A 24359-nucleotide genomic window follows, 5' to 3' on the forward strand; every position below is an offset into this window, starting at 1 on the left:
AGTGGCCCTGATATATTGTTTTAACCCTGATAAGGGTGTGGACAATTCCTATCGCACTATTCCCTTCGACTAGCCACATCCATCATAACCCAAAATATGCCCATTTGACCCCATTTACGAAGGTCGTAGTAACATAAATCAAAGTTAATCTGAAACTGTGCCACCTTGGGCGAACACTCTTTAGTCAAAAGAATCGACTCATTAGAATACTATAGTAGCTCCCGCCACGACCAGGCTTTATAAATTTGCCAAAACTCTATAAGCGGTCACTGCCCGACCGAGTGTTCCTAACAGTCTGCCTATGTGATCGACTAGTCATCACACATGACTCTATGGCACTTGAACTTGCCATCAATCGCATCACACTCTAGTCACTTCGAGACGTCACCTCATACAAGTGACTATGGGCAAATACCATGTTAATCCGGGTTCAATTTAACGGGGTTCAATATTGTCTCCACAACCCGTTTGGATGTAACAAAGTATAAAAGGAGTTTTTAGATTTAAAAACTCGAACGACAAATGTGATTATTACATATGAATAGTCAATACCTGATTGCTATTTCATATTTTTATAATCCAATTTGATCTTTGTACGTAGTTGTTCATCTCAATCCAATTGAAATGACATATGACTCATCATGTTAAGCCTATGAGAAGGCTTTGGTTAGTAGGTTTTATCAACTTCTTGTACCTTACTCAACCTTACTACATACTCGTTTTCCTTTGTAATGTATACATTTGCATTACAAAACTTTCTGAGTACGTGTCTAGATCCAATCTAGACATAGGCTTTATAGCTCCCACTGTTTTCACAGTGTGCGGGATCCATCCTCTTGCACATTTCATGATTGCAAGTGTACTCAATTTCTGTTGTAAGCATCTCTTATTGTTCTTTATTGCCTAGAACGATTCTAGCAAATCCATTTCTTAAATAACATAGCCACAATGGTTCTTTAACCATCCTAATGTGTTTTGATTATGGTTTTGTCGTAAACCATGCGCAATCTCAATTGTCAATTGTCATTTGTGTAACACCCTTACACAAAATTGCATCAAAAACACTTTGCTTTACATCCTTAATGCTTCTGCAAGCACTTAAGGGTAATCTTTATGGCTTACTTGGTAACTATTACTTAAATTCGATTTGAAACAGTTCATCATACTCAAAGTATATGAAGTGTTATACATCATTTCCTATTTAATTGATTCGGCAGCGGAAGCAAATGGAATCAATCAAATATGTTCAACTCGATTGAACTAGTCATGAACCTTATCAACATAAGACTCCTTATTAATATCATGTAGATTTATCTCCATAAATCCGGATATTAAAAATGTACTATATTTCTCCAAAGTCTTAAATCATTCGCACTGATCAATATGTCATCCACATATAAGACTACTAAAATTTCCGTAACTCCCACTAAACTTCATGTATAAACACAACTTCTCGAGTTATCGAGAAATGTTTTATAGCATGATCAAAACATTGATTCCAACTCATTGATGTCCTACTTAAGACCCTCTCTTAAGTTTCACATTATCTTAGGATGGCAAGAATCTACAAAACTCAAGACATGTATTGAATACATTCCTTCTAATTGAAGAAGTGGGTTTTAGATTCACTCGCTATATATATCTCATAATGAAACACAATCCCTAAGAAGATCCAAATAGACATAAGCTTTTCAACTAGTGCAAAACCCTTTGCTACCAATCATGCTTTGATATCTAACAATTCACTTGGAATTTATTTCGGATTTTCATGGCTCTAAGCCTTGTATTGAGTTGTGACTTAAACACTCTCATGTAAGTCATATGTTCATTGCTTTCCAGAAGTAATCAACTTGAATCAAACAATTTCTTTGTAAGTTGCAAGCTCTTTACTTTCTAAAAGTAACACTAATTTATCATCTTCAACAAGTGATGACTTTAACCTCCTAGGTTTTGAAGAAACAACGTCTTACACAAAACGTCTCATGTAGCCAAGAAAGACCAGTTTCTTGCGACATAACATTCTTTGTGGCTCTTGAATTTGCAACATAACATTCTTTGTGGCTCTTGAATAATTTCTCCTACTCTGTCTTCTAGAAATAAACTTGTATTCTAGAAAGACAGCTTCACGAGCCACAAACCCGTTGTACTCGTGATTATAGTAAGGAAAAATGAGCATTTGTTTCTTTTGAAAACTTACAAACATGGTACCTTACCATTTCATATCTCATATGATTCGTTTTAGATTTAGTGGAAAAATAATTTAGACAAAATGAGAAAATCCCCAAAAGGATCAAGTAACTCAAAGTAACTTGATTGAAGTCCAAACCATATCGAATAGCGTTTGATTTCTTTATTCAACCACACATTATCCCATAATGCGTGCTAAGAGAGATTAATTTGTGATACTATATCACATTTCCTTTGGCTTATATCAAAGTCTTCACTTTGATAATCCCATCACGACTAAATCGTGATTCTTTGAACTCTTTGAACTTCTTCTAATATTTATTTATTTACCTTATTAAGTGAACACATTAGTGTCAACTTAAATCGTTGGTAAAAGTAAATGATCAACCTATTCTGTATCAATGATTTACATTCTCGATCTCCTTTTCAACCAAAAGCACGAGACCTCTTGCTTTGAATACAAGATAAGCATATACCATAAGATTTATAATCTAATGGTTCCAAGAGTACTCGATAACTCTTTGCGTTCATCATTCTAGAATTTAAGGTTTAATCTTGGGTTACCAATTTGAGTCTTGCATCATCTACATGATATATCATTCTAGTTTGGTTTAGAATATAATCACCTTTGATAATAGGCTAGCCATACATCAAATCATGGTGTATAGGGTCACAAAAGTGAACCTCTTATGTATCTTAACAAAATTATATTCTTATTTAGAGTTTATTCACTTAATAGTCATAATTAAGGTATAAATATAAACCCAAAACTAGATTGAGTACACAATGACTCTATCTCTCGACATCATTGTTGCTAGTCGTCATATTTTAATCATCCTATGTATCAAATACAATAATGAAAACCACCAACGGTTTCTAATATTGACGAAGTAGTACTAGCAAAATTTATGTCAATCAAATAAACATTTAAAGAAGAAAGTCCCATTAGATGTCCCACAACTAACTTGTTGATTCTTCAATAATTTGGGGTAGTTTCCTTTCTAGCGTCCAACAATTAAGACAATGGAAACTTTATCGGTCGGGATTGATAGATTTAGTATCGTTATTCTCAATAACTTTAATTTTAACATTACCTTGTATCAATTCCATTCTAATTTTACTTCTTTAAAACCTTATTCTTTTCTTAACGGTTTAAGAGAATGCTCCCACTCATTTCAATGAGTCTTTGCTAAGAGAAGCAAAATTGAAATTCATGAAGACTACTCTTCATTCGTTTGTTTAGTCTTAAAACTTTCATTGAAGTGGTTGCGGTATTTTGGTCAATTTTGATTTCAAACAAATCTAGTCACCAAAATGATTAAACGCTTCAAAGTACTCAACTCAATTAAGCATATGAGAACCAATTTATTGTAAGTAGAGAGGTTAGTCAAAAATCAAAAACCCTTTTGATCACGAATAACTTTTATCTATACTCTTCACAAGAGATCCTTACAATGGATAATACGAGGTTTTTAGAAGAAAATTCAAATTTTGTCTTTAGTTACGATGTTTTAATGGAGATTTGAATCAAAAATCGAAATGATATCGTATATGAATTGTGGTAAAGAAATAGAACAATATGATAACGGAATAGTGGAAAACTTAACATTTATCGTTTTAATAATACTTGTAAATAATATAACAAGATATGAGCATTTATATAGTGACCTCTACCCAACTATAATAAATGATTCCGAGATCCAAATTCATATTAACTTGGGCACGGGGTAGCCGATTCATCTCTCATCAATATAACTCGGTGGATTAACTCTTTAATCGATTCTACTTTTAGAACTCTCGGTCGATAAAATTACTCTAATATTTATCTATAGCCCGGAACACATGCGACTACGGTCACGAATACTTCCGTTGAGCTTAATCCAAATTTCAAATAAATGTGTCCATGATCCAAATTCACATTAACTTGGGCACGGGGTAGCCGATTCATCCCTTATCAACATGAATTCGGTGGATAGACATTTATCACCCACTTCCCCTACGTAACAAGGTTTGTACCCCGGTGTGGCCGAGCGCACTCCCTCACGAAATAGGTTTTCATGGTTTCTACTTTTTGGTAAGGCTAAGTCTCAATTGTTTATTTTAGCGAGAGGTCATGTCAATTTATTATCTATCACGTTTTAAGTGAACTAAAGCGGTGAACTACGATAATTGTAATTGACACGGTCGATAAACTCGATTAAAATGCATGTTTAGATATGGCGATTTAGCGATGCATGCAACATACAAATAAAATGCAAAGCATAAAAATAAAATCCTAGTATGGCCTTCCTTAAATAGTAAATCTAATAAACTATTACAAATTCGGAAACCAACTCCTTTGGTCCCTTGAACTTCGGTCTTGGTACGCATTTCAAGGCAACACTTTCTTTGATGGATCGCCTTCTCGAGTGGCACCGTCTTCAAGATACTCCGGAATAAATAAATTACAAAATGAATTACATAATTTCCTATTATACATTTGTAATTAAAATAAAAATAAATCTATTAAATTATAAAACGGTGATACGAGATCACAATAATTACAACCGAATCGATATTCCCATACATTTCGGGTAATACCAATTAAAACTAAGGCCATACTAAGTAAAATTACATAATTCAAAAATTACATAAAATTAAAATATGACAATCATAAAAAAAAATGCAGCATTATAATATGTATGAACATGCTAGATTTTATGCTAAATCGCCTTTAAGAGCCAATATCGTATATTAATCGGTTTTTACGAATTTGCGTGATTTAACCTTTTAAAATCACAATAATTACATAAATTCATATTTATGTACAAGTTAATTACCCTAACCATCTTAGGACTCAAAATTAGTCTCCACTAACATTTGACAATAATTAAACTTGATTTCTTAATATTGTTCATAAATGGACCCAAAAATACAAAATTTATGCTATAAACCTCAAATTAAATCATAAAAATTTCAAATAATTTAAAAATTTGAAATTTAAACTCATGAACATTCTGGAAAAATACCATGACACTCATAATGTTCAAAACTTAGGTTAAAAATTTTGAAATTTTATCGAGAAAAACAATGTTGCGGTTTATCGGTTTTAACAATTATGACCATAAAAATATGAGAAAAATTATATTCAACAACTTTTCACTTTTAAATCTGAAATATATGATAAAATGCAACATGTGACGTTTTTCCTTTAGTCATGAAGTATGTTTTAGCATTAATACTAATTATAGTCACTATTTATGTGATTTTTCATCAAAAATTCATAAATCATGCATAAAGACTTCATTATAGCCAAATATTTTACACACATCTTGTAAAATTGCATGTGACAACATAATAAATTTCCATGACCAGATTCGAAATATAACTCATATTAACCTATTTACCCATTTAAATACGATTTTAACTTAAAAAATCCATATTTCGAGCAAAACAACTCATTTTATCATGAAAATTTACAGGACATCAGTATATAATATATGTGAAAACATATCCAAAAACCACTGAAAAAATCGAAGTTTAGCTATTTTTCGTCCAAAAATGACATTTTTCTCATAAAAATCACATTTTAATGCCAATAATACATAAAATGAACAATAAAATCCATAAATAAACCAAAATGTCCTAAAAATCACTTAGGACTAGAAACTTTTATCATACAAAATTATTTCATGATTTATCTTCATAAATCCTAAATAACAAGTTTTATATGTTAATTAAATTAACTCGGAAAAACTAACCCGATTTTGCATGCAACAACCGTGATGCTCTGATACCACTTGTTGGAAATCATATTTTATATATCACATATTTTAGTTTAAAGTTTTAGTCATAAAAACTTAAAGATCTTATGCATGCAAAACATATAAATAAGTGTAAAGGAAAACCGGTTCCTTACATTGAATATTTCGGTTTATGGGCACAAGTAAGGTCTCCTACTTTCACTTGTTCTTGAGCTATGATGAGTAATGGAATGATCCCCCAAAAACTTCAAGTGTAGAAGCCACTCCTCTTGATTGCACCCAAGATTATCCCTTATCTCTACTAAATAATATGTGCTAGATATTTGTTTAGTAGTTTACCTTAAAATTGATTACTAACACTCATATATTACACTAATAATATTAGTAATTTGATTTGAACAATTTGATCATGATTTCTCTAATTTTGGAGAAAGATGAACAAAGTTTGAGAGAGTTTGCATGCATTTTTAATGGACAAGCATAAAGAATAATGAAGAACAAAAGTTGTCCTTGTAAGTGTAGGTGCACCGGTTTTGGGAGAGGTAGTGGACCAATATATGGTCCTTCACTTTTTCTTTTTGGTCTTCTCAAAACCTTAGGCATGTAAGGCTAGTAGGTATAGGTATCATTATTTTATTTTTATCACATAAAATAAAATAACCACAACCCACTAACACCACCTCCATTTCGGTTCACACACATAATATGGACCACCATATTATTTTGTCAATTTGTCAATTGTCACACAATATGTCACATGTAGTATGTTACATGTTATTAATTAATTTAATGCATATTTATCACATAAATATCATTTTACAAATTAAATTACATTTAACAAATTGACTAGTGATACTTGATCACATAAAAAGGGTCATTTAATTATAATTCACAACATCTTGTAATTATAATCAACCATTCATTCTTATCTCTATTGTTTCTCAAACAATAAGCAATTTTAGTAATAAAGCATTTTTATTACTAAAATAAATCTTATTTAATCCCATTACAATAAGATATCAATATTCTCTCTCACTAATTGAATTGTTCAATTTTAAGGAATTGATCAACTTGTATCGTCATACAATTAATCAACTTTACAGATTAGGGCATCATCCTTTAGGTGTGACCTTAAGGGATCAACTGACCACCACCGTCCCCGACGAGAACGTCAAATTCTAGCAAGCCAATCGTTACCGATTAATGTTGATCAGTTGACTATATATAATGAATCATCCCTTACGTATTCTTAAAAATGAGATTTAAACATGTGATCATCATGATCGACAATTGTGATTGCATTATTGTCGGGGACACTACAACAAACACGTGGCTATTACTTCTACAATAAACACGAGAACAAAGTGTTTGTGGCTCGTGATGCTGTCTTCCTAGAAAAGGAGTTTATTTCTAGGAGACAGAGTGGGAGAAAATTTGAACTTGAAGAAGTTCGAGAGCCACAAACCGAGAATGAGGAAGAGGGAATGCTTGAAGAAGTTCGAGAGCCACAAACCGAGAATGAGGTAGAGGAGAACGTGGAGGATAGCATTCCCTCTTCCTCTGAAACGGTAATTGTTCCTAGAAAGTCAAGTAGGATTTCTAATCCACCTGACCGTTACCTTGGAAACATCGAAGAGGATGGTGTTTTGTTACTTTTTGAAAGTGATGAACCCACTACCTACAAATCGGCCATGTCTAGTCCCGACTCCTCGCTTTGGCTAGAAGCCATGCGGTCCGAAATGGATTCCGTGTACGAGAACCAAGTATTGGACTTGGTGGATTTACCTGAGGGAGTGCGACCCCTTCAGTGTCAATGGATATATAAAATTAAGCTCGGCGTGGATAAACATGTGGATGTTTACAAAGCTAGATTGGTGGCAAAAGGTTTCACCCAAGTTCATGGTTTACACTATGACGAAACTTTCGCTCCAGTCGCTATGCTTAGGTCCATTAGGATAATCTTGGCGGTTGCCGCATTACATGATTATGAGATTTGGCAAATGGATGTCAAAACCGCCTTCTTGAATGGGATTCTAGAAGAAGAGGTGTACATGATACAACCTGAAGGTTTTGTGGATACATCTAACCCTAAGAAGGTGTGTAAGCTTAAAAAGTCCATCTATGGTCTTAAGCAAGCATCTAGGAGTTGGAATCATCGCTTTGATCATGTTATTAAACAATACAGTTTCACTAGAAGTGTGGAAGAACCGTGTTTATACATGAAGTTTAGTGGGAGTAAGGTTGCATTCCTTGTCCTATATGTGGATGACATATTACTCATTGGGAATGATATTCCATCGCTCACTTCCGTTAAGGAGTGGCTAGGGAAACACTTCCAAATGAAGGACTTGGGAGAGGCACAACGAATCTTGGGTATCCGGATCTATAGGGATAGGTCCAAGAGGATACTAGCATTGAGTCAAGAGGCTTATATTGACAAAGTTCTTGACCGGTTCAATATGAAAGACTCCAAGAGAGGATTTCTACCTATGGGCCAAGGGATTACTTTGAGCAAGTCACAGTCTCCCTCCACCCCTAAGGAAATTGAACACATGAAGACTGTACCTTATGCTTCCGCTGTTGGGTCTATCATGTATGCTATGATTTGCACTCGTCCCGACGTTGCGTATGCCTTGAGCATGACAAGTTGTTATCAAGCCAAGCCTGGTGAGAGTCACTGGATAGCCGTAAAGAACATCCTTAAGTACTTCATAAGGACTAAGGATTCGTTCTTAGTGTTTGGAGGAGAAACTGAGTTGCGTGTAAGAGGTTACACGGACGCAAGTTTCCAAACCGATCGGGATGAAATGAAATCCCAATCCGGCTATGTGTTTATGCTAAATGGAGGAGTCATTTCTTTGGAAGAGCTTCAAGCAAAGCGTTACCGCGGATTCTACAACAGAGGTGAGTACCTTAGCGATACGAGGCGCGAAGGAAGCTGTTTGTTTGGATTAGGCAATTCATGGAGGGACTAGGAGTAGTCCATTCCGCCAAAGATCCTATCACTCTATATTGTGATAACAGTGGAGCTATTTTTCAAGCCAAAGAGCCGAAGTCTAGTAACAAATCTAGAAACATTGAAAGGAAATACCATGTAAGTAGAGATTATGTGGAAATGAAGGAAATTGACATTTGTAAGGTTGGGACAGATGATAATATTGCTGATCCTTTAACCAAGCCTTTATCAAAGGCTAAGCATGATGGTTATGTCGTCGCTATGGGATTGAGACGAGTACCAGATTTTCTTTAGATTATGGATATGTAATAATTGGATAGTGTATCTCTTATTATATATATGATAATCACATTCATTGTTTTGGCATTCATTCTTTTATGAATCTTTTCTTTAGTGTGACTAAATTTTAAATACCTTGTTTATCTGAATAAGTTGTGGAGACAATGTTGAACACTATTCAAGTGAATAAGATGAACATTGTATTTTGTCCCTAGTCACTTAATGAGGTGACGTCTCGGAGTGACTAGATTGTAAGTCGATTGATGGTTGTTCAACACCATAAGGTCATACGTGATGACTAGTCGATTACATAGGCAGAGTGTGTGACACTTTGCCGGACAGTGACCATTTAGAGAGTCCCTAAGTTCTATTATAGACGCCTGGTCGTGGCGGGGATATCTAAGATGTTCTAATGAGTCGATTCTTTTGACTGGAGACTATTATCTGAGCAAGTGCAGTTTCCGAGTGACTTTGGTTTTTGTCCTAGGTCGTGCCGTGAAAGGAGGCCAAAAGGGCATTTACTAGGTCATGGTGAGCTGTATTGTGCAATAGGATAAATAGGTGGTCGGGACTATTTCTTTCGGTTACTTGTCGTTAGGATCACCTAGACCAAAACACAATTTATAACTTCACCAACAACTTTACAATTAGTAAAGAGGCAAGTAAAGGTCGGATCCCAAGGGACGGGAATTGAGATGAGATTTCTATTGCAACTAGTGGTGTCTTAGGGGTGTCACAATTGGGGTTTGATGTAGAAGGTCACTAAACTAAATAGCAATGGAAGTAAACAAGCAAGATGAATTAAAAGGGATGTAAACAATTGATAAAAGGCACTAGGGTGTCATGGGGTCATAGGGGATTCATGGGAATTGATCATACAAACATGTTCTCAAATTATAAGCAAGCAATTATTATTGTGATGGATTGAGTTGGTTTATATCTTACAATCCTAGGAAAGTTTGGGTCCCGGAGCCGAATCGATTAGATTGTACAACACCTACAAGTCGACTTAGTCTTCCCTACTCAACAACATGCATGGTCTAATGAGACTCGAGTTGGTTTATGTCTTACAAGTCTCATTGAAAAGATAGGTGATGGGTAAAAAATGCAAGGATTCATAGGCTCGCATTTCATCAAACATAACATGTGCATAAGTTGAGATCACAACAAGCAAGCAAATAAACTATGAAAACATATTAATTTAAGCATGAATCATCCCCCATGTTGGTTTCCCCTAATTACCCATTAACCCTAGCTAAGGAAACTACACACTCATTATCATGTTGAACATGCTAGCAAGGTTGTCAATCATACAAACAAAGTGAAACATGATGAATAAATGAAAGTAATTAGCAATAATTAAAAAGGGATTAAGAGAATTATACCTACTAATGATTCCAATAATAAAGCAAAGAATAAAAGAAGTACTTGATGCTTGATTAAGAGGTTGTCAATCTCCCAATAATAACCCAAATAATCTTCAATTACCCAAAATAATGGATGAACAAGAGAGAGATTAAGGAAATAAAACTTGTATTAAAACTTGATTAATTGTTGATTACAAAATTAAAGAGAGATTTGATTGATATTAACTACTCTAAAGATTGCTAAGAAGAACATGCTCTTCTCATTAGATTAATGGGGTATTTATAGTGGGGATTAGGTGTGTGAATTAGGGTTAACTAAGGGCTTAAATGACGATTAAGTCCCTACTTAAGGAAACGCCGGTCTTTTTGGAAGAATGGGCATCTTTCTTGAAGCTTGAAGAAACGAAATTGGTCTGCCTTGGAATTCGGGCGTCTTCAGCACGGGACGGGCGGATTCTGTGGTCTCTGCCCGGGCGTCTTGCGGTGAAGACGGGCGTCTTCTGGAGCGGTTGCCCGGGCGTCTTGGTGTGAAGACGCACGGATTGTGGTGAGGGAGACGGGCGTCTTCTGGGGAAGACGCACGGATTGCTGTGCAGTCTTGTTTCTTCTTCTTTTCTTCCTTTTTCTTCATAAAAGCCTTGAGGATTTCCTCGGGGATGCAAGGATCTTTTCTCATCATTGCCCATCTACTATAGTATGTACAAAGGCCTTCTAATCTTGTCTCTCCTTGATGCTTGGTCATTGAATTCAATCAATTTAGTCTTATTTTTCCATGAAAATGCAAGGTTTGCACTCCTTTCCTACCAAGGACACAAAACCTCAAAGAATATGCAAAACAAAGAACTAAAGACAATAAATGACCCAAATATGCACTAAAAAGCATGGGAACAAGGCTAATTCGGGGACTAAATGTGCTCTAATTATGGTCACATCAAATATCCCCAAACCGAACCTTTGCTCGTCCCGAGTAAAGAGGTGACAAAGACTAGGACCATTATTTAAATTAATCCTAATAACATAGCCGATATGAGACAATTAGCGGGTCTCACTCCGCCCCTTCAACTCACAACAAGACAACCATGAGGTAGGATGCCTTCTTGCAAGGCAAGGTGGGTCTTGCCAAAATGGCGACACATCCAAACATTAAGCACACAAAACAAGTAATGGATGCATCTACAAAAGAATAGCCACTTTCCTCATCTAAGCGGCGGAAATTATCTACAAGGGAAGCAATTCAAGGGTACACATTCCTTCATAGATGCAATTTGTTCAAACTACTAAGCCTAGAAGGATATCAATAAATCACCTCCAAGTTGTGTCAAGCTAGGGTACCTTTGTCCTCAATCGTTAAATGCTTTTGCCAAGAATAGACTCCCTATGGTATTAGAAACACTGGAGGATCGCGGAATTCCCCGTCTTGCCTAGACAAGAAGAAGGGTCGTCCCCTCTCTACCATGCACAAAAATGGATACGATGGATAAAGGGATCGATAGATATTTGAGTTTCACTTTGGGAGTTTGCTTTTGTTTTCGTTTTTCCCCCCAATTTCTTGTGGCATATAACATTTGAGAACACTTTCTTGCCATTTCTTTTTGATTTTTGGCATTTCAACACTTGACAACTTTCAACTTTTCTTTGCATTTTCTTTTGAACATTTTCAAAGTCACCCCATATGTAGTGAGGGTGGCTTATATTTGAAGCTTTAGGAGTTCTATTTTTGCTCCTCTTTTCATTTGATGCATTTTTGCAAACTTTCTTTCACTTTTCATTTCATTGAACTCAAATTGATTTCTTTTTGTGCCCATTCCCTTTGATGACAAAATGTGGTAGAACAAATTGATTTCTTTCACTTTTCATTTCATTGAACTCAAGCTTTCCCAAGTAGACGGTTTCACAAAATTTTTCTAACATGCAACTACATGCCATGATGCAACTAACATATAAACATCCTAATGCAAATGATTCTACCAACTAATATGACATATAAACTAAATGCAAGTCCTAAGTTCACATTGTTATACCGCATCAATCAAAATAAAGCCACATAGTCATTAACATAAAGAGGAAAAAGGAGATTGGAAAGATCATACCATGCGGTCTTCAATATCCTCATGTCTCGGATGTGGCGTAGTCGATCAATATGAACAAGGATAAAACAAACACAATATATACAACAATATATACATGACTACACTACAAAGGAAATGAACTTGTTTTTGGTTTTTCAATTTTTAAAATTTTTATGGTTTTCCAAATTTTTCAATTTTTTTTGGATTTTTGAATAAAAGTTAAGTTAGAATTCCCCATCCCCACACTAAATGGGCATTGTCCTCAATGGCCAAAATGATGGGAAATCATGCAAGCATGATGCATGAATTCTACACTAAATGCAAGCTACACTAATCTATACTACATGATGCATGGGTTTTTGTTTATGACGGAGAGCGTAATTTAGATTACCTCCCGTTGCGTATGCATGTATTTCCCCAAACCGAGTTAGACATTATTTCAAATGTCCTAAAGTTGGGGGTAGTTCATGCACACAAAATGCAATACATGAAACTAAATTTGTCATTTTGGATTTTCAAAAATGGGAACAATAAAATAAGAACGCCTCAATGGGCCCGAGGTGTTAGTCCTCTATGTTGCTAGGACTCAACCAACCATGATCAAGATAAATAAATAAAACAAAGAAAGAAGTAGACAAACCTTAAGAGGGTAGGAGCCTCCAAAGCTTGCTAGTCTTCCACCATATCATCATTATCATCATCTTCCTCACTAGAAGTGGAATCATCACCACTTCCCTCTTCACTTCCTTGCTTGCTTTCTTTATCATCCTCTTCTTCTTCTTCACTAGCCTCTTCATCAATGTTATCATCAACAACCTCATCACCGACAACCTCATCATCACCCGGAATACCCCTAGATGCACTCGGAAAACCTCCCTATCCGCCCAACTAGGCAAAGGACATGAAGGATCAAGTAGTCCTTGCCTAGCTAAATGAAGGAGGGGTGGATATTGGGCTAAGTAGGCATCTTTCCGATCCTTGAAAGCTCGCTTGTGCATCTCTTGCATAAGTAGAGTCATATAATCTTTGCTTGCTTCAACCCCTTCGGGTTTGAACTCTTGGTACTTGAAAGGATAGGGTAGTGTGACAATGGAAGAGGAGGGCATTTCAATTTCACCCCTTTGTTGTCGGATGATGTATTCGGCTTCTTTTGAGAGGGGAAGGAGGTAGTTGGTTCTATGAACACTCAAACGGAATATCTTAGAAGGCAAAGTAAAAGATCTAGCCTCACTTGTGAGCCACCCATACTTGGTGTCAAGAGTATTATGGGTAACCCACTTGTACTTGTTGATCATAGCATCCATGTCAATGAGATGACCACCTTTCTTTGCTACATACTTGCCATCCTTGTTGAAATTTGGATCAAAGAACTTAGCCAAAAGAGTAACTAGACCTCCATTCACAATAACCGTGGTGCCTTGCTTTCCACAATCAACATTTAGCCATCTATCCACCAAAAGCCTTAGAGAATTGTACGGCTTGGTGAATTCCCTCCCAATATTTAAGGCCGACTCAAGAAGAATACAATCGAGCTTGGTAAAGTGGTTGGTGTCTTTTCTTGCAATGATGGTATTTCCAATGACCTTATGCCACACTCTAATGCCCGGATGGTGGACTAATAGAGCGCGGCTAGCATGATAGTTCTCAAATTCCTTCCGAAAATCGCCTCCCAAAGAGGAGTGGGGTCATACTTGCCGAAATTCTTGAAATAACTAGGTGAATCACTAAGACCCAATACATTACCCAATTCCTCAAAGGTGAGGCGCCTACTAACATTAGCAAGGCGGAACTCGATGTTTTCCATAGTCTCTACCTTATTGACTTTCAAAGAACTCAAGAATTCTAAGGTAAGGGAGGGGTATGTCAATTCTTTTGTAGCAAACAATTTTTCCAACCCCATGGCTTTAAAGAAGACTTTAGTTTGCTCAAGGACACCCAACTTATTCAAGGCATCTTCACATATAAACTTGGTGGATAGAAAGGATTTTCTAGCATACTTGGCAAAAGTTTCCCTATGGGAGTTAGAAATGAAAATTACCTCCGAATAGTTCGAAAGTTCAGCAATTTCCGGAGTTGTTGAAGTTGTTGCTTCCAAGGGAGGTTGTTGTTGTTGCATTTCCAAGTTTGAGCTAGCTACCACCATAGCCAATGAGGCTTTCTTTGCTTGAAGACTCTTTTGTCTTGTTGAGAGTGCCTTTGCCTTAGGTGCCTTTGTTGCTCCTTTTGTCCTTGCCATTGATGATTAAACCAAGAAAAGAGTGAAAATCTTCAATTTCCAAGTATACCCAAATCAATTTTAAGGTGAAAGGCTTTGCCTTTATAAATTCAAAAATCGACTCAAAGGTTGAAGATTTTGGTGCTTGGTTTGATTTTTGTTGGAAGAGGAGTGATTAATTGTTGTTAAAAGGAAGTTTTGATTTGGTTTTGTTGAATGTGGTTGAGGAAATCTTGTTTTGGTGATGGAGAGGATGAGGGTTTTGAGTTTTGGGGTTTATGGGTAGTGTTTTGAATGAAGAAATGAAGAAATGAATGTGGGAGGGGGTTTATAAAAGACCCGAAAAATTTGAATTGCAGGGGGAAGACGGGCGTCTTCTGGTCGGGACGCTCGGATTCTGTCTATTTTGGCTTCAGAATTCTCGCCTAAAGACGGGCGTCTTTCAGCAAAGACGCTCGTATTCTTCAACTGGGGGATGGGAGTCTTCTGCTGAAGACGGGCGGATTCTATTGCAGGACGCTCAGATTCTTCAGCAGTCCAAAAATTTCAAATATTCAGCTCAGAAGGACGGGCGTCTTTTGACAAATACGCTCGGGTTGCCTGAAGACGGGCGGATTCCCACAAAAACGCTCGGATTATGCCCCTTTTACCCGGATTCAGTTCCATCCGTGTACTTGAATATCCTTTGTCATTTTCCATTCTTTAAATTCCCGTGTTCTTCATTGTGGGGGCACTACTAAGCCATGAATAGCCTAGGCAATTGCTATCCCCACACTAAGCTAAAGCACTACACATCAATTGAAATCATTAGTCCCTCCCTCACTTCTCTCAAAAATGATAATTATCTTGATCAAAGCATAAAAATCCAAAAATGACAAAAATGCAATATAAGAATTAAAATGCGAGTTAGGGAGTTAGAAATATTTACAAATGGTGGTTTAGGGAGGACTCCACCAAACTCTCATCCTTAGTGAGATGTCATGGGGGCATGGCCAAGGTGTTGTTGATGTTGCTCAACACCTTGAAGAAGTAATCAAAAGCTTGTTCATTATCATGATAAAGATCTTCAATAGATCTTTGCTCTTGTTGTCGGTCTTGATCGATAGCATTACCAATATAGGGATTGAAAATCCCTTCAAATTCATCGTCCCAAAGACCACAAACTTCATCTACTTGATCACTAAATATCTCTTGAGTTGATAGAGACAATTCTCCCAATTTCTTGTCTTGGGCAATGAGGCCATCCTCTTCATTGCTTGACTTTGGTGAGCTTTGCAAGCTCTCTTTGTTACAATTCACTTGCTCTTTGAATGGAGCATCTTCAATTTTCTTCTTCCATAGGAATTCCGACTTCTTCCTATCATCCTTCCGGCTATAATGATCAACCATAAAACATGGTTCATGCAAACGGGGAGCTCTCATGGTCTTGTCAAGATTGAAAGTTATGCTCTCATCTCCCACTTCTAGAGTGAGCTCTCCATGCTTTACATCAATCATCGCACCCGCGGTGTGTAAGAAAGGTCTTCCTAGAATGATTGGAATGTTGGAGTCTTCTTCCATGTCAACAATGACAAAGTCCACCGGGATGAAAAATTTCCCAATCCTCACGGGAACATCTTCCCATATCCCTAATGGTGTCTTCGTCGATCTATCGGCCATTTGGAGTGTGATATTGGTGCATTTAAGCTCTCCCACCCCCAACCTTTTACTCACCGAGTACGGCATAACACTCACACTAGCCCCTAGATCACACAAGGCTTTGTTGATCGTGGTGTCGCCAATGGTACACGGTATTGAGAAGCTTCCCGGATCTTTGAGTTTTGGAGGTGAACTCCCTTGAAGTATTGCACTACTCACCTTAGTGAAGGCGATAGTCTCAAGCTTCCGGATCGACTTCTTCTTTGTGAGGATGTCTTTCATGTATTTTGCATAGGCCGGCACGTGATTGATTAATTCCGTGAAAGGAATCGAGACTTCCAAATTCTTCACAATTTCCATAAATTTTCCAAGTTGGTCATCAAATTTGGGCTTGGCTTGACGACTTGGAAAAGGAAGTCTAATCACAATGGGCTCCTTCTCCTTGACCTTGTCTTCATTTTTCCTTGAAATTTCTTCTTTTGATGGTTCTCCATCCTTGGAGTTTTGCACAATTTCTTCTTTGTCAATAGCTTCCACAACTTCATCCTCAACTTGCTTCTTCGGTGCTTCATACCTTGTACCACTTCTCAAGTGAATGGCACTAACCGTTTCATGTCTTGGGGGATTACTTTGAGGTGGTAATTGCCCCTTCTGTCTTTGTGAGCTTGAAGATGCTAGTTGAGTCAATTGGGTTTCCAACATTTTGGTGTGAGCTAGAATGTTGTTGATGGTGATTTCCTTTGCTTGACTATCCTTTTGCATTTGAGTGAAAAACTCTTGTTGATTCTTTTGCATTTGACGGACCGCTTTTTGAACATCAAAACCTTGGTCATTTTGTTGATTGTATGGAGAATGATTTTGGTAACCTTGGTTTTGGTTGTAAAAGGGTCTTTGATTTTGGTTTCTCATGGGAGGTGGGGTGTATGTTGTTTGAGGGTTTTGAATATTTTGGCTTTTGTATGAGAGATTTGGATGGATTTTGGTGTTTTCATTGTAATAGTTGGAATAAGGGGTACCACTCTTGTATGCTTGGAAAGCATTCACTTGTTCATTTGTTCCCCTACATTCACTTTGGTCATGTCCCAAAGTTCCATAATTCTCACATATCCCACTTGGGATTGATGAAGATGCCGTCATGGCATTAACATGTTGCTTTGGTGATTTTGAGGCTTCTTCAAGTTTAGCCATAGCTTTTTCAAACTTCAAATTAATGGTATCAATGTGAGCACTAAGTTGAGCACCCAATTGAGTAACGGAGTCCACTTCATGCTTTCCTCCTCTAGTAGCCTTGCGAGGTCTACTATATTGTGAGTTATGGACCGCCATTTCCTCAATTTTGTTCCAAGTTTGATTGTCATCAACTTCGGTGAACATTCCATTTGATCCCATGTTGAGAATGTTCCTTGAATCTTCATAAAGACTGTTCCAAAATTGTTGTACCAAGAACCACTCGCTAAGTCCATGATGAGGACATGAGCGACAAATTCCTTTGAATCGCTCTCAAGCTTCATACAAACATTCTTCATCCCTTTGCTTAAAACCCGTAATTTGAGCTCTTAGCATGTTAGTCTTTTCCGGTGGATAGAACTTTTTGTCGAAAGCTAGAGCCAATTTCTTCCAAGAATCAATTCCGAGAGTAGCCTTATCAAGGCTTTTCAACCATTGTTTCGCGGTGCCAATTAGAGAAAAAGGAAATAAGACCCATCGAATTTGGTCTTGAGTTACACCGGTTTGAGAAATCGCATCACAATAATCGCAAAAAGCCTCCATATGAGAATGAGGGTCTTCACTAGGCATCCCTCCAAATTGGCTTCTTTTGACTAATTGGATAAATGCGGATTTGGCAATAAAATTTCCGATTAGATGTTGTGGTGTGGGAGTACCATTGGGTAGGTTCTCCTCGGTGGGTACGGAATGTGATGAAAACTTAGGCATTGTGGGATGATTTTGTGTTGGGTTCTCCTCACCTTCTCTTGCAAAAGGGTTGATGAACTCAATAGTTGGTTGAATAACCTCACTAACACCTCTCAAAGTTCTCCTAGCAAGTCTTCTATTGGTTGTCAAAGTTCTTTCAATTTCACGATCAAAGGGTAACAAGTCACCTTGTGACCTTCTAGACATGCAAAATATCAAACAACTCGAAAACAATTAGAACAAACCTTGAGAAGTTTTACTTCCCCAAGGCAAAGAAAGACACAACTAATAACAATATAAGAAAATCTAAATCAAGTTAACAACGTCCCCGGCAACGGCGCCATTTTTGGTCGGGACTATTTCTTTCGGTTACTTGTCGTTAGGAGCACCTCGACCAAAACACAATTTATAACTTCACCAACAACTCTACAATTAGTAAAGAGGCAAGTAAAGGTCGGATCCCAAGGGACGGGAATTGAGATGAGATTTCTATTGCAACTAGTGGTGTCTTAGGGGTGTCACAATTGGGGTTTGATGTAGAAGGTCACTAAACTAAATAGCAATGGAAGTAAACAAGCAAGATGAATTAAAAGGGATGTAAACAATTGATAAAAGGCACTAGGGTGTCATGGGGTCATAGGGGATTCATGGGAATTGATCATACAAACATGTTCTCAAATAATAAGCAAGCAATTATTATTGTGATGGATTGAGTTGGTTTATATCTTACAATCCTAGGAAAGTTTGGGTCCCGAAGCCGAATCGATTAGATTGTACAACACCTACAAGTCGACTTAGTCTTCCCTACTCAATAACATGCATGATCTAATGAGACTCGAGTTGGTTTTTGTCTTACAAGTGTCATTAAGAAGATAGGTGATGGGTAAAAAATGCAAGGATTCATAGGCTCGCATTTCATCAAACATAACATGTGCATGAGTTGAGATCATAACAAGCAAGCAAATAAACCATGAAAGCATATTAATTTAAGCATGAATCATTCCCCATGTTGGTTTCCCCTAATTACCCATTAACCCTAGCTAAGTGACTACTCACTCATTATCATGTTGAACATGCTAGCAAGGTTGTCAATCATACCAACAAAGTGAAACATGATGAATAAATGAAAGTAATTAGCAATAATTAAAAAGGGATTAAGAGAATTATACCTACTAATGATTCCAATAATAAAGCAAAGAATAAAAGAAGTATTTGATGCCTGATTGAGAGGTTGTCAATCTCCCAATAATAACCCAAATAATCTTCAATTACCCAAAATAAAGGATGAACAAGAGAGAGATTAAGGAAATCAAACTTGTATTAAAACTTGATTAATTGTTGATTACAAAATTAAAGAGAGATTTGATTGATATTAACTACTCTAAAGATTGCTAAGAAGAACATGCTCTTCTCATTAGACTAATGGGGTATTTATAGTGGGGATTAGGTGTGTGAATTAGGGTTAACTAGGGGCTTAAATGACGATTAAGTCCCTACTTAAGGAAACGCCGGTCTTTTTGGAAGGATGGGCATCTTTCTTGAAGCTTGAAGAAACGAAATTGGTCTGCCTTGAAATCAGGGCGTCTTCAGCACGGGACGGGGGGATTCTGTGGTCTCTGCCCGGGCGTCTTGGGGTGAAGACGGGCGTCTTCTGGAGCTGCTGCCCGGGCGTCTTGGTGTGAAGACGAACGGATTGTGGTGAGGGAGACGGGCGTCTTCTGGGGAAGACGCACGGATTGCTGTGCAGTCTTGTTTCTTCTTATTTTCTTCCTTTTTCTTCATAAAAGCCTTGGGGATTTACTCGGGGATGCAAGGATCTTTTCTCATCATTGCCCATCTACTATAGTATGTACAAAGGCCTTCTAATCTTGTCTCTCCTTGATGCTTGGTCATTGAATTCAATCAATTTAGTCTTATTTTGCCATGAAAATGCAAGGTTTGCACTCCTTTCCTACCAAGGACACAAAACCTCAAAGAATATGCAAAACAAAGAACTAAAGACAATAAATGACCCAAATATGCACTAAAAAGCATGGGAACAAGGCTAATTCGGGGACTAAATGTGCTCTAATTATGGTCACATCAATAGGGCATACAAGAATTGCCGTTATAATCGCCGCGTCTAGACAAGGATTTTAACCCGTCTCGCGCCGACAATGGCTCTTTCAAAACCCGAGAAAAGCACACACCCTTTTCTCGAGACACTTTCGAGATCCCGATGACCATGCACCGTCCCCGAGATCTCTTCAAACATTTCAAACTCGATTTTCAAAACATACAATTTTGAATTTCAAAACCGTCTTGGGAAACAATACACTGTTTTCCGAGCCGATTAAAACTCAAAACTGTCTTTTGCAAATAAACTTAAGACAACCCTTTCAACTGATCGACTTACGGAGATCTCTATCTTCGGAAGTCGTCCGTAAAGTGACAAATGAATCTTTTTGAAATATTCTATTTTCGAAAACTTCAGTCCACTATTCCAATTCCGCCTCGTGTCTATCGAGTCGAAACAAACGCACTTATGGGTCTTTACTTATGAGTCGTCTCACCACTAGACCCGTCCAATGGCGTCGCGCCGTTATGCTGGACACATGTTAAAAGTTCGGTCAACACCGTCACGTCATAAATCGAGTCAGCACCGAGGGACCATACACGATCACCCTCGTCTTTTTGAGTCTGATCTTTGTCTCGTCCTTGTGTTGTCTGTGTTCAGGCTTTGAACCGTGTCGGATCGAGTTGTAATGTGAGCCGTTTTTCTGCCTCAGAGCCATGGCCCCGTCTTCAACTTCTTCTGCCAACAACAACAACAATGATAACAACAGAGATGTCACGACTGATCAGCTAGCCAGCCTGCTCACCGCTCTTAAGCTCACCCTGGATCGCGTCGAGACCCGTATCGACGCCCTGGAACACAAGGAAACTGGAGAACATAATACTCCACCTCTGACTGAAACTGAGAAGAGGCTAAAGCCCTTGGAAGAACAGCTCCTAGCCCGGGGTAACAATATCCATCTTGAGAACAACCGAAGGTTCGAACCTGTTGGGGATCAATTACCTGACAACTTTACCCCGACTGATGTACCTAAGTTCAAAGGAGTGGAAGACCCGCTCAATCATATTCGTGCCTTCAAAGACTACATGGCCATTAAAGGGGTCAAACATGAACTTTTCACCCGGATCTTTCCGTCCTCTTTGGAACCGATCCCTCGTCAGTGGTACTACTCCCTTGATCCGAAAAACCTTACTACCTGAGATGAGGTCGCAGTTGAATTTGTTAAGCAATACGCTGACAATGTTGAAATCCAAGCCAATACCCGTACCCTTGAGGTCCTAACCCAGAACGACAAGGAAGGATTCACCGAGTTCTTAACCCGTTGGAGGAGGGTAAGTACTCAGCTGGTCAGCAAGCCGAGTGAATCAACTTTGGTGGAAAAGTTCGTCAACAATCTCCGCCCAGTGTATGCCAACTTACTGAGGTACCAAAATATCAAGACCTTCCAAGATCTGCAAATTCTGGGGACACGCATTGAAGATGACCTCCGGAAGGGTGTCTTGTCCAAGACTACTGGCAGAGGCTACCAAGGATCCACCTCAACCGGGTCTCACCCTTACGGCCAAACAAACAAGATCGATGAGGTCAACCTCGTTGAACCATCTGCTAAGAGAGCTGAGCGCCCCCAGAGAGTGTTCACAAATATAGGGTCAACTTACGCAAGTGCTCTGAAGAGGCTCATGGACCAGGGAAAGTTACAACCAATCGGACCTACCCCGGATCCGACCGATGCTAAGAAATCCCGCTTCTGGAACCCCAATGCCTATTGTCAGTACCATCAAGGGAAAGGGCATGATACAGAAACCTGCTTCAAACTCAAACACATCATCCATGACATGATTGAGAAAGGGGAATTGCCTTTACCCCCGCCGACTAAGCCAAACAACAAAACAAATCCTCTGGGAATCCACGCCATCTCCAACGATGAGCCAACTCTGGACTGCTCACACCTCATCCTGCCAGTTGATGACGAGGTGAATGCCTTGGAGGAAGATCCCTCGGACGGGATATTTGAGTTCAGTGCCGCCACTATGCTCACCATGTTCCAACAGGTTGAGGAAGCCATAGCCAGCCTCTCCGAGAGGATTACCCGACTTGATGATGCCTACCGCCGGCTTATCTTCAATCCTCCACCACCACGCCCGAAGGAGAGTCCCCCGAGCGCCCAAAACTACCCTCACCAGGATGGATTGCTCCCGCGACCATTCTGGCATGCACCCCACAATAATCACCCTCACAATAATCAAACCCACAAAAACTACCCTCACAAAAATTACTCTCACAAAAATATCCCTCACAAAAACTGCCCACCAAGAAATACCGCTCCAAGGTGCCTTCGAGATCCTGAAATCAACGGCATCTGGAGAGACGACGTTGAAGATGTCTACCTTGTCCTAGAGAAAGAGAAACGGGAGAAAGAGATCGGTCACCTTTGTTGGAAATCTATATCTCATTATACAACATATTCTTATAAGTTTCAAATTTATTTAGTCATAAAATAAATTCTAGATCTTATGCATGCGAACTAAAATAAATAAGTGAAGAAATCATTTTCTCACCATATGAATTTCGGTCAAATGGGCACCAACAAGATCTCCTTCTTGTTAGTTCTTGAGCTTTCCATATTGGATGAACATACATGACCTCAAAATAGAAGTCCTCCAATTAGTTGCACCCAAGACTTTCCCTCAAACCCACAAACTAATATGTACTAGATATTTATATTGTGGTTTACCTTAAAATTGATTACTAATACTCATATATTACATTAATAATTTTAGTAATCTTGTTTGAACAAATTGAATCAAAACTCATCTTTTTGATGAAGATTAAAGAGAGAGAAGAGAGGAAAAATACATGAACCTTTTGCATGTAATATATTTGAATGAATGATGAGTAAAAAATAAGAGAATAATATTCACTCTTCACTTCTCAAAACCGGTTGGCCTCTCACATTATAGACCATCATTATTTTTCTTTTTGTCTTCACAAGACAAATAGGTGTAAGTCTTTTGCATTGTCATGTCACTATCATGCATTTTGGACAAATGAATAAGACAAATGGAAAAAGACAAAACATCTCACAATGCCCACCAATTTCGGTTTTGATGTGTAACATGGAGTCCATTTTATTTTTGTCAATTGTACAATTGTATGTCATGTGACATGTGACATGTCTTATGTCATGTTTTAATTTAAAATGCATATTTAACAAATTAAATATCATTTACAAATTAAATAAATCATATTTAACAAATCGACTAGTAATTTAAAATTACTTTCTCATAAAATGGTCATTTAATTACTAGTTAGTATAATTCACAATATCTTGTAATTATAACTAACCTATCATTCTCATCTCGCGTGTTTCGCAAACACCGATTAATTTTAGTAATATAACTTCTTAAATTACTAAATAAAATCTCATTTAATCACATTATAACAAGATGACATTTTTCTCTCTTATAATAATTTGTTCAATTTTAAGGAATTAATTAATCTGTATCGGTATACAACTAATTAACCTTTTTCAATTAAGGGAATCGTCCTTTAAGTGTGACCTCAAGGGATCAACTGATCACCACCGTCTCACGACAGTAATGTCAAACTCTAGCCAGCCAATCATTACCGATATGTGTGGACCAGTTGACTATATATGTAATGTATCATCCCTTTCGTATTCTTGGTATGAGATTTAATAATGATATTTAAATCATGTGATCGCACTATTGTTGAGGACACATTTCCCAACAATCTCCCACTTGTCCTCGACAAGTGTGCGTCACCAATTCTCTTGTCCTATTACTATCTCCCACTCAATGCAAGGTGTCTTTCTGGTCGTACTTGCAAGTGATCATATCGAGAGTGGTTTCCTCGATCTGGAGAATAACTGATTGACCGGATTTATCTATCATAGATACCTTCCGAGCTTGGCC

The 24359-nt window shown here is 37.8% G+C and overlaps 1 non-coding gene across 1 annotated transcript; it reads left to right on the top strand.

The window, feature by feature from the left end:
• The first annotated feature begins 17910 nt into the window (after positions 1-17910).
• On the top strand, positions 17911-18017 carry LOC141654201 (small nucleolar RNA R71). The gene has a single exon (XR_012547765.1). It is a non-coding gene; the product is annotated as a small nucleolar RNA R71 (small nucleolar RNA).
• The last annotated feature ends 6342 nt before the right edge of the window (positions 18018-24359 follow it).

This window comes from Silene latifolia, chromosome 4 (assembly GCF_048544455.1).
Source record: "Silene latifolia isolate original U9 population chromosome 4, ASM4854445v1, whole genome shotgun sequence".
In the NCBI taxonomy this organism is placed as follows: Eukaryota; Viridiplantae; Streptophyta; class Magnoliopsida; order Caryophyllales; family Caryophyllaceae; genus Silene; species Silene latifolia.